The sequence below is a fragment of the Chiloscyllium punctatum genome, chromosome 9 (assembly GCF_047496795.1).
Source record: "Chiloscyllium punctatum isolate Juve2018m chromosome 9, sChiPun1.3, whole genome shotgun sequence".
Classification (NCBI taxonomy): domain Eukaryota; kingdom Metazoa; phylum Chordata; class Chondrichthyes; order Orectolobiformes; family Hemiscylliidae; genus Chiloscyllium; species Chiloscyllium punctatum.
The window spans coordinates 110,857,979-110,872,124 of record NC_092747.1 but is presented as its reverse complement, the minus strand read 5'-3'; the positions used below and the strand labels follow the sequence as shown (position 1 = coordinate 110,872,124).

At 42.4% G+C, this 14,146-nt stretch overlaps 1 protein-coding gene across 1 annotated transcript in view; it reads right to left on the bottom strand.

Annotated features, from left to right (window-relative positions):
• Positions 1–14,146, bottom strand: part of pcca (propionyl-CoA carboxylase subunit alpha) — a 372,170-nt gene that overhangs the window by 21,126 nt on the left and 336,898 nt on the right. The window lies entirely within an intron of this gene.

The following is a 14,146-nucleotide window of genomic DNA, read 5'->3' as shown; positions in this document are numbered from 1 at the left end:
TATTATATCCGTTGCTCCCAATGCGGTCTCCTCTACATTGGGGAGACTGGACGCCTCCTAGCAGAGCGCTTTAGGGAACATCTCCGGGACACCCGCACCAATCAACCACACCGCCCCGTGGCCCAACATTTCAACTCCCCCTCCCAATCTGCCAAGGACATGGAGGTCCTGGGCTCCTTCACCGCTGCTCCCTCACTACCAGACGCCTGGAGGAAGAACGCCTCATCTTCTGCCTCGGAACACTTCAACCCCAGGGCATCAATGTGGACTTCAACAGTTTCCCCATTTCCCCTTCCCCCACCTCACCCCAGTTCCAAACTTCCAGCTCAGCAGTGTCCCCATGACTTGTCCTACCTGCCTATCTTCTTTTCCACCTATCCACTCCACCCTCCTCCCTGACCTATCGCCTTCATCCCCTCCCCCACTCACCTATCGCACTCCATGCTACTCTCTCCCCACCCCCACCCTTCTCTAGCTTATCTCTCCATGCTTCAGGCTCTCTGCCTTTATTCCTGATGAAGGGCTTTTGCCCGAAACGTCGATTTTGCTGCTCCTCGGATGCTGCCTGAACTGCTGTGCTCTTCCAGCACCACTAATCCAGAATCTGGTTTCCAGCATCTGCTGTCATTGTTTTTACCTATAAAGGAGTGTAATTGTACTCATTTTTATCCTGTCCTAAAATGGTTTTCTTGTGGCCCACGATTAACAGTTAGAACCAAACAGGGCTCTGGACTTTCCCTTTCAAATTTAACACTTGTTTCAAGGGATTTTCAGTTAACACTGCTAATAATCCAAAATGCAATATGATTGATTGATGTGTCACTACATGCAACATGTCAGTGTATTTTGATGAAATGGAAAAGGTTTAAATTTGCTCCTATGAATCACTCTTCCTCACCTCTTTTACTTTCTGTAGCCAGCAATCCTCCACGATCTCTTGACAGTTTCAGCATTCCCAAATTTTATCCCTCCACCTTGCCATGCCTTCAGTTGTCTGAGTCATCAATTGTGGAATTTTCTCTCTGAATATCTCCACCTCTATTGCTCCTATGAAAAGAAGTTCTTTAAAAGCAGTCTTTTGGCCAAGCTTCTGCTTCTCTCCTTCCTAACTTCCTGTTCAAATGTTCACTATCATACTTTATTTGCTAACAACTCCTTTGAAAAGTCTTGGAGCACTTTGTAAAGTTTTGGTGCTACATAAATGCAAAGTTTTGTTGTAGGTGGGACTAAATTAAAATGGATGCATGCCATTACCAAATACGTGAAACTGGGTTTCTTCAGCACGATTACATGATCATGGGCCTGTTCTTGTGCTGTACTGTTCTAAGTGATTCTAAATCAAAAGTGATTCTTAGCTCCTTCTTTTTCCAAGCAGAAACTTCAGTCCCTGAATTGGTTTTCACAGTGAGAATTATGACGGAATTCCTCCCTCTAGCCAAAATTAGGTGAATCAGCTACCTTCCTTTAAATCCTCACCACCTTGGGTTCTTAGTTCCAAGTGTGAGCTCCCACTCACATCTTGCACGATGAACTACAGAATATTGCTGCCTCTGCTCTCTTTTGGATTCTTGTAGACTGACCTGGCTATGAAAGTTGACCTTTTTTTTTCAGGAAGACATGCAACCCAATCCTGCGATAATATCCTATGCAATCCTCCCCTCTCAAAGCTCATCTCAATGTTAACAAAGAGAATCATGTAGATCTCGCATCCAGGTAGACGTGCTGATAAGCTATACTCTGGAACCAACACCCAACTCCATTCAATCTTGGAATTAAATGCATTGCTTAAAGTATAACCATCGAAAAGCCTGACATTCTTAACATCTCTCTGCCATCTGAAGACCATCTATTTAACCAGTTGGCTCTGGTCATTGTTTAAAGGTGTGACTATCTTATATCTTCTTCACAGCAAAATAACCTGAGTCCCACTTAACCTTTAGCAATCAAGTCAGTGAGACTGTCATTAATAGAATTTAGAACAGATCACATGACTGCCGTCATTTCTCCATTTCACCCGAAATTTAAGAAATTACAGCATTACAATTTTGTAAAACCTCATATTAATAACACAAGGCTTCACTGCAATCTCTTCTAATTTTATTGTAGGCCAGCCAACAGAAGCCTCACCCAACCTTAACCATGCTTTGGATTTAACATCTATCCAACTTATTTTGAATGAAGCAAACGCCCTATAAAATATAGAATGGTAAAGTTAGATCCAGAACAGCTGGACTTGTGTCGTAAGCATTGATCCATAGTCATAGAGTCATACAGCTCGGAAACAGACCTTTCAGTCTGACCAGTCCAGGCCAACCATGTTCCCAAATTAAACTAGTCCCCACTGCCTGCATTTGGCCCATATCCCTCCAAACCTTTCCTATTCATGAACTTATCCAAATGTCTTTTAAACAGTGTAACCGTCCCTACATCCACCACTTCCTTTGGCACTTCAATCCACATACGAACCGCTCTCAGTGTAAAAACATTGCCCCTCACTTTAAAAATATCCCCCCTCTAGTTTTGAACACCCTCACTCTAGGGAAAAGACCTTTGCTATTCACCTTATCTATGCCCCTCATGATCTTATGAACTTCTATAAGGTGACCCCTCAACCTCCCATGCTGCAGTGAAAAAAGGGCCAGCCTATTTTTATAACTCAAACCCTCCATTCCCAGAGCTGGACCTGTTTTTTATTGAGGAGAAAGTGAGGACTGCAGATGCTGGAGATCAGAGCTGAAAATGTGTTGCTGGAAAAGCGCAGTAGGTCAGGCAGCATCCAAGGAGCAGGGGAATCGACGTTTCGGGCATCAGCGCTTCTTCAGGAAGAAGGGCTCATGCCCGAACCGTCGATTCTCCTGCTCCTTGGATGCTGCCTGATCTGCTGCGCTTTTCCAGCAACACATTTTCAGTGCTGTTTTTTATTGAGGCAGTCATCACTTTGTAAGATTTTGCTGCATCCCCCAGACTAGTTTTCAATGGCATATGGTTTCATACATTGCAACAATAACAAGACCCAACAAAGAATTTCAATGACTAAAAACAGTTTGGGCATCCGAAGGTGACAAGAGGTACTATGCAAAAATAAGTGCTTTCCTCTCAAGGCATTCACAGTGAATTGCTTTTGGATTTTTCTTCCACAAGATTAGTGTGATTGTTTCACATCATGACATTCAAATGGTCACCATGATTTGATAGTCTGAGTGGAGCACAGGCTCCTACATAGTTCTCTCACTTGCTATTTACCAGAATAACCATTTAATATTATTTTTTCATTTATAACTGGACCAACTATTTAGATCTTTAAAAATATTGATTGTCAAGAAACAGGTGTCATGACAAGGCCTGCATTTCTTGTCCAACCCTAATGACCATAAGCTGGTGGTGAGCTTCCTTTCTTGAGTTCCTGCAGTGCAGGTAGAGTGACAGTGAAGGAATGGGATTATGGTTTTAAGCCAGGATGGTGTGTGGTCTAACTGGTAGTGTTCCAATGCGCTTACTTTTGTCCTTTTAGACGGTAAGGACCAGGAGTTTGGAAGATGCTGCTGAGGAAGCCTTGATGAGTTGCTGCAATGCATCTTTTAGAAGAGGCAGAGTGCGACCACCATACACTGGTGGAGGAGGGAGTAGATATGAAAGCAGTAGGTGAGATAATATTATCGAAGTTTATTTTTCTCAGGAGTGTGATCAAACTAGAATTGCATTCTGAAGTCATACTGGACGCTGAGTGCTTGCACAAGCTCAAGGAGATGTTGGAAGGGGTCTAGGAAACCCAAAATGATGGAAGATAAGATTTAGTGTCAGGTTAGCAACTCCAAACTTTGTCTGCTCCTCCCAGAGCTTGAATTAGCAACCAACAATTTTCTGCTGTGCGTATTCTAGAAGGTGGATTAGGAGGATAGAGTTGGAGTGATAGGGTTACTGAGTGAATGGGACAAGTGTGAATGCAGAAAGTTGCATTGAATCATCCCATGTACATATCTATGCTACCAGCACTGCCTTTCTCTGATGCTTATTGAGCCTTTCAAAGGAAAAGAGCTGTCACAATATTTTAAGGTGGTCCAGTCCAATTTAACCACAGTTTGCAATGCAGTGTCATAGGTATTTGGGTTGAGGTTCGGAGTATAGGAGTAAACATGCCTTGCTGCAATTTTACAAAGTCATGGTGAGAGGTATTGTGTGCAGTTTCGGTCTCCTCACCCATGCAAACCCTTGCCACAAAGGTTATAAATATATACCTTTCACAAAGGTTCACCAAACTAATTCCTGGGATGGAGGGATCGTCCTGAGGAAAGATTAAGTAAACTGGGCTAAAAACTGAAAGAACTGCAGATGCTGGCAATCAGTAATAGAAACCAAAACTGAAGTTGCTGGAAAATCTCAGCATCTGTGTACAGAAAACCTGAATTCTGAAGGAGGGTCACTGGACACAAAACATTAACTATGATTTCTCTCCACAGGTGCTGCCAGACCTGCTGAGTTTTCCAGCAATTTGAGTTCTTGTGTTTGAAGTAAATGAGCTGTTTTCTCTTGGGTTTCGAAGATTCAAACATACAAAATTCTTACAAGGCTCGACAGGTTAGAGGCAGAAAGGCCATTTGCTCTGTCGATTCTAGAATCAGGAGACGGAGTTTCAGAAAGGCAGGCCATTTAAATCTGAGATAAGAAGGCTTTTCTTCACTCGGGTAACCTCAATATCTCTGCCCCAGCGAGCTGCGGAGGCTCAGTCATTGATTACATTCAAGATAAGATTGATAGATTTCTACATATTAAAAATGTTACATGATACATGGATAGTGCTGGAAATTGGTTTTAACAAACAAGATTAATGACCTTATTGATTGGTGGAGTGGATTGAAGGAACGGAATGATGCCCTTCTGATCTTCACGTATTTGGGGCGGCTCAGTGGTTAGCCCTGCAGCCTCACAGCACCAGGGTCCCAGATTCGATAACCAGCCTTGGGCGACTGTCTGTGTGGAGTTTGCACATTCTCCCCGTGTCTGCGTGGGTTTCCTCCGGTTTCCTCCCACAATCTAAAGATGTGCAGGTCAGGTGAATTGGCCATGCTAAATTGCCCATAGTGTTAGGTGCATTAGTCAAAGGGAGATGGGTCTGGGTGGGTTACTCTTCGGAGGGTCGGTGTGGACTGGTTGGGCCGAAGGGCCAGTTTCCACACTGTAGGGAATCTAATCTAATCTAAACAGAAGATTCTACAGCTGAATGTGGGAAATGCAAAATGCTGCAGCCGCTGGAAATCTGAAATAAAAACAGTAAACTCTGGAGAAACTCAGCAGTTTCTTCTCTGAAGAAGGGTCACCTTGGACTGGAGACGCTAACTCTGTTTCTCTCTCCACAGATGCGGCCAGACCTGCTGAGTTTCTCCAGCACCTCATATTTCTTACAGAGTGTTGTCTTCCACAGCACTTTAGTTCAAATGGTGTATTTGTTTGTCATCAGCTCAGAGTGTATCAATGAACAGACAGTTTAAATTAAAATTACATAGTCACAGAAAAGACCAGGAAAGCTGGGATTAAATTCTAGCAGAGTGTGGGAACTAAAGACTTGTTTTCTAACTAAATTGATTAAAATTTAACTTAACATTTTGAGTTGGGACATCAATAAACAAAATCACCCCAATCCAATACACTTATGCAAAGGTATTAAACGTCTAACCAAGACAAATAGAAATTAAACTGACAGAAGAGGACTGAAGGTCTGAATGATTTTCTCCTGTTACCAATTTCCTGGATATGAACGTTCCAGCATGCGATTGTACATTCACTTTAACTGAAGCAGGTCCAGTATTGAAAGCAGGTTGCTTTACTGCAGTATCATGTTTCCAGCCTTCTTCCTGAAGACTATTCACATAACCAGTGAGCCATTGTTTTTACAAGAAATACCAACTGTACTGCCCTGAAATGCCTCACCAAATGGGAAGATCCTCCAACTCCGCCCACTCACTTCCCAAAGAAAATTATAAAACATAGGAAGGCAGAACATTTATTATAGAGTAGCAGCCCCCTATTCATCCAAAGCTGTGCAGCTGTACAATGTGAAGTAGGTTCCTCTGATGGACAAGCACAATGAGTAATCAGAGGCAGTTGTCCCCACCACTTACTTTTACACAGATAGCTGGCACTGACTTGAGGCTCAGCCTTAATTCAAGAGGCTGATACTAAAAAGGAAGGAATTAACTAAATCCTTTTCAACATCACCAGCGTGTTTTTGTAATTAAAGCTGCGTAATTAACACCAGCAATAAGCGCAGGGTCACCACGGCACAGATTATGTTTGCTGTTCAAAGCTTCCAGCAAAAAAACAGCTGCAGTAAGAAGAGGAGCACATCCTTTATCAAATTGGCCTCACTCCCAGTCTACTCCTTGTGGAACACCACATTTTGCTTCACACATTTTGTGCTCCTCTGCTAACCTCACTTTGCACACAAAGGTATCCTAGAGATTTTGCCATTCTCTCAAAATTGAAGTTAAATTTGGTTGTGTACTAAGGGAAATGCAAATCATGCAAATAGCACTTTTCTTGTCAAAGCACTCACAGTACATCAGTGTTATTCCAGTTACATTCACACAACAGAGGCAGGCACTGTGAACAAACCAACACTTTACCTTAGCCCGAGTTCTTGCATATTTTCTCCTTATACAAAGGGATTTAAAATCAAAGAATCCCTACAGTGCGTAAGCAGGCCATTGAGCCCATCAGGTCCACTCCAACCTTCTGAAGATCAGCCCATCCAAACCCAGACCCCTACCTTATCCTTTTAACCCTGCATTTCCCATGGCTAATCCACCTGGCCTGCACATCCCTGGACACTACAAAGCAATTTAGCATGGCCAACCCACCTAACCTGCACATTTTTGGACTATGGGAGGAAACTGGAGGAAACCCACACAGACACAGGGAGAACATGCAAACTCCACAGGCAGTCACCCAAGAGTGGAATCAAACCCTGGTCTCTGGCGTTGTGAGGCAGCAATGCTAGTCTCCGAGTCACTGCACCTCCCATTTCTTTTCGTTTCAACTACTGTGGGTTTTCTGTCCAAGAATATTCATTCCTAATGACAGCTTCATAACTAGACATGGCTGTATTTTAGAAACTATTATTTTCTATAGCATACAATAAGTTAAGACTTCATTAACTTTTCACCATAAGATCTGACAGCAAATATTAAATTTCACTTAAACACCACACAAAATAATTACTTCCTCTGATAATTGCTGTGCTTGTAATTGCCAGTATAAATTCTTTACAACAACAGCCTACAAGGAAAATCCTGTTAACCATGCTCCCAAACCAACAATATGTCATAAGTGAATGGTGACTGGGAATCAATTGTTAAGGCTATGGAAACGTCACACGAAGGCAGCTAGCCAATACTGTACATAAAGTTTGATGCCAGCTGTGCAATATATATTTCTAATTTCATCTCAAACATGCACTGAGATACAATCTGTGTGAGTTGGTGCAGTTTTAAACTCCACTTCTTAAACTCAAAGCCTTAGTTTGCCCCCTTGTGTATTACCACATATAAGGCTTAAATGTTATTATTTGGTTCCAAGACAGCAACAGAAGGGTGGCACTGTGGCTCAGTGGTTAGCACTGCTGCTTCATAGCGCCAGGGTCCCAGGTTCGATTCCAGCCATGGGTGACTGTCTGTGTCTGCGTGGGTTTCCTCCGGGTGCTCTGGTTTCCCCCTCCCACAGGACAGGTGAATTGGCCACGCTAGATTGCCCATAGTGTTAGGCGCATTAGTCAGAGGGAATGGGTCTGGGTGGATTACTCTTCAGAGGGTCGGTGTGGACTTGTTGGGCCGAAGGGCCTGTTTCTACACTGTAGGGAATCTAATCTAATCAGGAGGTTAAATTGGTGTAGGCCCAGACAACAGACAAATTTAGTATTTGTGATTCTGATTAAAGTATAGAACAAAAACAAGTTAAAAAAAAATGATGATGGCTCATTATATAGGGCTAACTATCCTGTCAACTCTTTTCATTCATTTTAAAATTAGATGAACCTCGAGATTTATACGGACAACTTTCACCACAAGTGTCTCAACATCCACATCAACATTAACCACTAGTGGAAAAATAATGCTCTACCCTTTGCATTGATGTGGAATACAGGCTGATATTGCATCATCTGGTGCACTTGAAAAATGGCATTGATGCATGCCATCTCACCTCTTCCTCTCATTTTGCTGTTAATGTGAAGTTGAGACCACAAGTTGGTACATCATCACCAAACACCATCCTCCCACTCCCATGCCACACTTTCATTCACTCTCCAGTTAATCTAAACAACGTGGATTCTCTGACGACTGCACTTCCTCAGCAAAATAAAAAGTGCTCAATTAAAGTGCTTTGGACTGAGCAGAAGAAAGATGTAGGTGCAGAATTCAAGAAGATGATAGACTGTGATGTTCTTGAGAAGATTGACATTGGGAATGAGGAGGTATTGGAGGTTTCATCAGGTTTAAAAGTGGACAAATCCCCAGACCCAGAAGAGTTGTATTCCGGGCTAATATGGGAGACAAAGAAGAAAATCCCAGGAACCCTGACACAAATTTTTAATTCCTCTTTGGCCATATTTGGGGTGCTGCCTGAGGACTGGTAAGCAGTTAACATGGCTCCACTTTTTCAAGAAGGGTGATAGAGATAGATCAGAGAACTATCTGATAATAGAGCAGGTTGATAAGATAGTTAAGCTAACAACCTTTTAAAAGCCTTTTAAACCTTAGATGAGCACTTTAAGTGTCTTAATATTCAAGGGTATGTGTCAGATACTGGAAAGTGGGATTAGTGTACTCATGGTTATTTTTGGCTGTACAAACTTGATGGGCTGAAGATCCTCTTTTGTACTATATGATTCTATAATTCTGTAAGTTAACAAGTCTTTATCTCGATAACAAGAGAAAGAAAATTATTGGTCGAGTCCATGTTGTTTTGGTCATTGGCTCTAGTTATGGCTGAAATTCTGGATGTAGTATCCTATTGAATGTCATTTCAAATTTTATAAACAATCTTGCTCAAATTACACTACACACTCCTGTGTACATCTTACTGTTGAATCCCCACCGTCCTATCTACCCTCCCTGCCAATACTGAACAGTTGGATCTGCATAGGTTTCTGCCAGGTGCTCCAATCCAAAGGTGTGCAGGTTAGGTGGATTGGCCAGGCCAAATTGTCCCATAGTCTCTACGGATGCACAGGCTAGGTGGGCTAGTCATGGTAAATGCAGGGTTACAGGGATAGGGTCAGAGGCTGGGTCTGGATAGGATGCTCTTCAGAGGGTCAATGCAGATTCAATGGGCTGAATGGCTTCTTTGCACATTGTAGGGATTCTATGATTCTTTTTTATGATTAGCCAAAATCTAGAACAGCAGAGAGATTCAAGGGCCTGAATGCTACACATCTTCACAGTTTAGCACTTTACCTATAGCCCCTTGATATCTGTGTCTATCTTGCCTGATTGTTTGCTACATTCCTGAGTTCTGTATCATTGACAAACTTTTGAAATTCTGCCCCGTATAATCAAGTCCAGGTCATTAACAGTGATCAGTAAGATTTGCTTAACTCTTTGTAATGTTTTGTTTCTAATACTTCCCATTGTTACCTATCAGTCTTTGTTCATATTCCTCTAAGCTTTTGAAATAGTATAATTAGAACAAGTCAACATAGTTTTAATGAGGGAAAGTCCTATTCGACAAATTTGTTAGGGCATTTTACGAATGTAAGTATCAGAGTAGATAAAGGGCAACCAATGGGTGTAGGATACATGGATTTCCAAAAGACATTTGGTAGGATGCCATATAAAAGATTAATAGATGAGGTAGGTGCTCATGGAGTTCGGGTAATATATTAGCACGGTTGGGGGATTGGTCAACAGACAGTCAGCAGAAAGTGGAGCATTTTCAAGCTTACAGGCAGTAAATAGTGGAATGCCTCGAGGATTAGTACTGGAGACTCAGCTATTTATTATCTTAATTAGTGACTTAGATGAAGAGACAAAGAGTGATGTATCCACAATTGTTGATGATACAAAGGCTGGTGGAAATGTAAGTTGTGGAGAGGGTACAGAGGGGCTGCAAAAAGAGATATAGATGGTGAAATAACTCCACAGAGGCTACATCTCGTCACCAAGACACCTTTCATTTACACATGCATAGACACTGCTCCAGCTTCCTCAGAGAACCTCACACACTCCTGTTTTTTTTTCTTTTTCCTTTGTTTTTATCCCCACACTACCGCCTAACTGCGGTAGTGCTTATTCTTTTCCCCGTCACCCATGTTGTGCGTGTGCAGGTGTGAGACACAGTGAGAGACACAAGGTGCACGAGTCTTTATTCAATTTCCATCACCAGGAAGATAGGAAACACCCGAGTGGCCAGTGACAAGCAGTGCCCTTCACATCAAAGGGCAATGCTGTGTGATCAAACAGTGAAGGGGAGGGCAGGGGTTAAATCAAAGAACAATTGGACGGGGAGCCGAACCCAAAAGACTGTCCACCGGCCGACTGGTGCTTGTGCCTCACGTCCCCCCGCCCCCCCAACCCCGGAGGTCAACCTGGCACCGGATACACTCCTGTTTATATCTGTCAGCTGCGGATCCCTGATTGGACCAGGTTAACAGCTCGTTACAATCATTACAGATGGAGCTTAACTGAGTGGGCAATAAGAGGGCAGATAGAGTATAGTATGGGAAACTGTGAAGTCATTTATTTTGGTAAGAATAGAAAGGCAGAATATTTTTAAAAAGCTGCAAAAGCTGTAAGTCTTGATGTTCAAAGAGATTTAAGTGTGCTTGCACAAGGAGTGCAGAAAGAAACTAAAGGATATACTTGCACTGCAGACAGAACAGCATAGGTTCACTAAATTAGTTCCTGGAGTGATTGGGATGAGAGGCTGAATAAATGGGGCCTACATTCGCTGGTGTTCAGAAGAATGAGAAGTGATTGCATATTGTTTTAGGGGCAGGAGCTGAGAGATCTGTTCTTGCCAGTTGGGGAATCTAAAGTACGGGGGGGCACAGTGTCAGAATATGAGGCTAATCATTTACATCGGAGATGAGGAAAAACTACCTCATTCGGAGAGTTGTGAATCTTTGAAATTTTTTACCCTAGACGGTTATGAATGCTGCATCATTGAATAAATTTAAAACTGGGATAGACAGATTTTTGATTTCAGGGAATCAAAGGATATGGGGAATGGGCTGAAAGGTAGCATTTGTGTTCAAATCAATTGTAATCATATTAAATGGTGGAACAAGCTTGATCTGCACTTGCTCCTACTTCCTGTATTCTTATGAATTCTTCTAGCTTCTCAAAGAACATTGAAAAGAACATGCCAAAATGCTTTTGCAAGAAGAGAGATGGATGCTCAGTGAGTAAAAGGAAGTTGGGGGGAATGCGAAAGACAGAAGAGATAATCAGGAAAAGGTGGAACTACTGGAGTTTGAAAGCAAAGGTGTCAAAGTTTGATGGAATTCAAAAGAATTCCAGGAGCTTAATAATTGAAACATCAACCTCCGGTAATGGGAGTGGATGAGGCAGGGAACAAACACTGGACTGAAGGAAGCTGCAAGTAACAATACAACTACTCCAAGCAGAAGTGATTGGCTAATTTCCTCATGAATCATGCCTGGAGACCGTGCTATTGTAAGTAAATGGGATTGACTCTGCACATATCATTTATTTATGTAGCTATGCTTTTCGCTGGAGTCTTTGCAGCAGATGGGGTTCTGTATTCTGTCGCTTGTAGAGACTCAATATAGACTATGTAGACTGATGTGAGCTATTTAGACAAGTGCTGTTTGTATAGTGAATAGGATTTATTTGTTTAGTAAATAGATCGTATTTTCTGTTAAACAGCCCATCCAGGGGTATCCTGGTCCCAGTGCTCTGTCACCAATCTAAAGCTGATAGAGAGGTGGCACAGGCAATTTGGATTGACGCCATCTGTAACCAGATAGCTACAGGATAATTGAAAGGATTAAAAGAAGCTTTGTTAAAGTTTACAGCATACCCATTGCAAATTACTATTTAAAAATCTAACTTCAGAAAGCAACATGTTAAAATTTAATTCTCAATGCTAAGTGTTTATTCAAAGAGACTGCATTAGAATTGCAAAACAAACCAAAGAAAATTGCAGCAGAGGAACAGGCCCTTCGGTCCTCCAAGGTTGCACTGATCCAGATCCTCTATCTAAACCTGTCACCTATTTTCCAAAGATCTGTATCCCTCTGCTCCCTACCCATTCATCTATCTGTCTGGATACATCTTAAATGACGCTATCGTGTCTACTCTACACCTCCATTGGCAATGCGTTCCAGGCACCCACCACTCTCTGCATAAAGGATTTGCCACACATATCGCCCTTAAACTTATCCCCTCTCACCTTGAACTCGTGACACCTAGTAATTGGGTCTCCCACTCTGGGAAAGAGCTTCTTGCTATCCACCCTGTCAAGACCTCTCATGATTTGGTAGACCTTAATCACGTTTCCCCCCCAACCTCTATCTTTCTAATGAAAATAATCCTAATCTAGTCAACCTCGCTTCATAGCTAGTGCCCTCCATACCAGGCAACATCCTGATGAACCTCTTCTGCACCCTCTCCAAAGCATCTACATACTTCTGATAATGTGGAAACCAGAACTGTACACAGTATTCCAAATGTGGCCAAACCAAAGTCCTATAGAATTGTAATATGACCTGCCAACTCTTGTACTCAATACCCTATCTGATGAAGGAAAGCATGCCACATGCTGGCTTGACCACTCTATCAACCTGCGTTGCCACCTTCAGGGTACAATGGACTTGAACACCCAGATCTCTCTGTGCATCAAGTTTCCCCAGGATTTTTTCATTCACTGTATAGTTCGCTCTAGAATTGGATCTTCCAAAATGCATCACCTTGCATTTGTTCCAACTGAACTCCATCTGATTAGATTAGATTACTTACAGGGTGGAAACAGGCCCTTCGGCCCAACAAGTTCACACCGACCCGCCGAAGCGCAACCCACCCAGACCCATTCCCCTACATTTACCCCTTCACCTAACACTACGGGCAATTTAACTTGGCCAATTCACCTAACCTACACATTTTTAGACTGTGGGAGGAAACCGGAGCACCCGGAGGAAACCCACGCAGACACGGGGAGAACGTGCAAACTCCACACAGAGAGTCGCCTGAGGCAGGAATTGAACCCGGGTCTCTGGCGCTGTGAGGCAGCAGTGCTAACCACTGTGCCACCGTCCCGCCCAGAGAAATCTGCCATTTCTCTGCCCAACTCTCCAATCTATCTATATTCTATTGCATTCTCTGACAGTCCCCTTCACTATCTGCTACTCCACCAACCTTAATGTCATCTGCAAATTTGCTCATCAGACCACCTATGCCTTCCTCCCAATCATTTATGTAAATCACAAACAACGGTGGTCCCAGCACAGATCCCTGTGGAACACCATTGGTCACAGTTCTCCATCTTGAGAAACTCCCTTCCACTACAACTCTCTGTCACATGTTGCCCAGCCAATTCTCTATCCATCTAGCCAGTACACCTGGACTACATCTTTGCAGTTTACGTTTGTTATGGCGCACAGAAAGGTTAAATCTAATGTAAAATCAGTGGGCTATTGAATTTAAAGACACCTCAAAGCTCTAGTTAAGTGAGGTGTGATAAGATACCTGCTAGTTGTTACTCAGACCTGTATTTAATCAGGTTGCACATACGTTTGTGACACATCAGATATCCAAATAGCGAATGGTAGAACTAGAGTCTAGTCATTACACACTTTCTAAGCTTATAGCCACACAGATATGCATTACCAGCACGAACCTCCAAAACCAAACACTATAGTTTCAATTTGATATTTTTTGAGGGAGCATAAATGAATCCTCAGCTGAGGTCCACCATTGAATGCAACTAAACTCTCATCTTACATACATTAAATAATGTCAGAAGTTTAAGAGGCAGGTTGATGGGTTTTAATCCAAGGTCTACTAAATAAGCAATATTATTCAGAAATACAGTATAACTGAAATTGAGCGATAATCGTACATTGCAAAAACAAAACTGTGAAGTATTGGAAAAGCAATGTGGTGGGGCACAGAAACAATACAGTTAATCAAGTAAA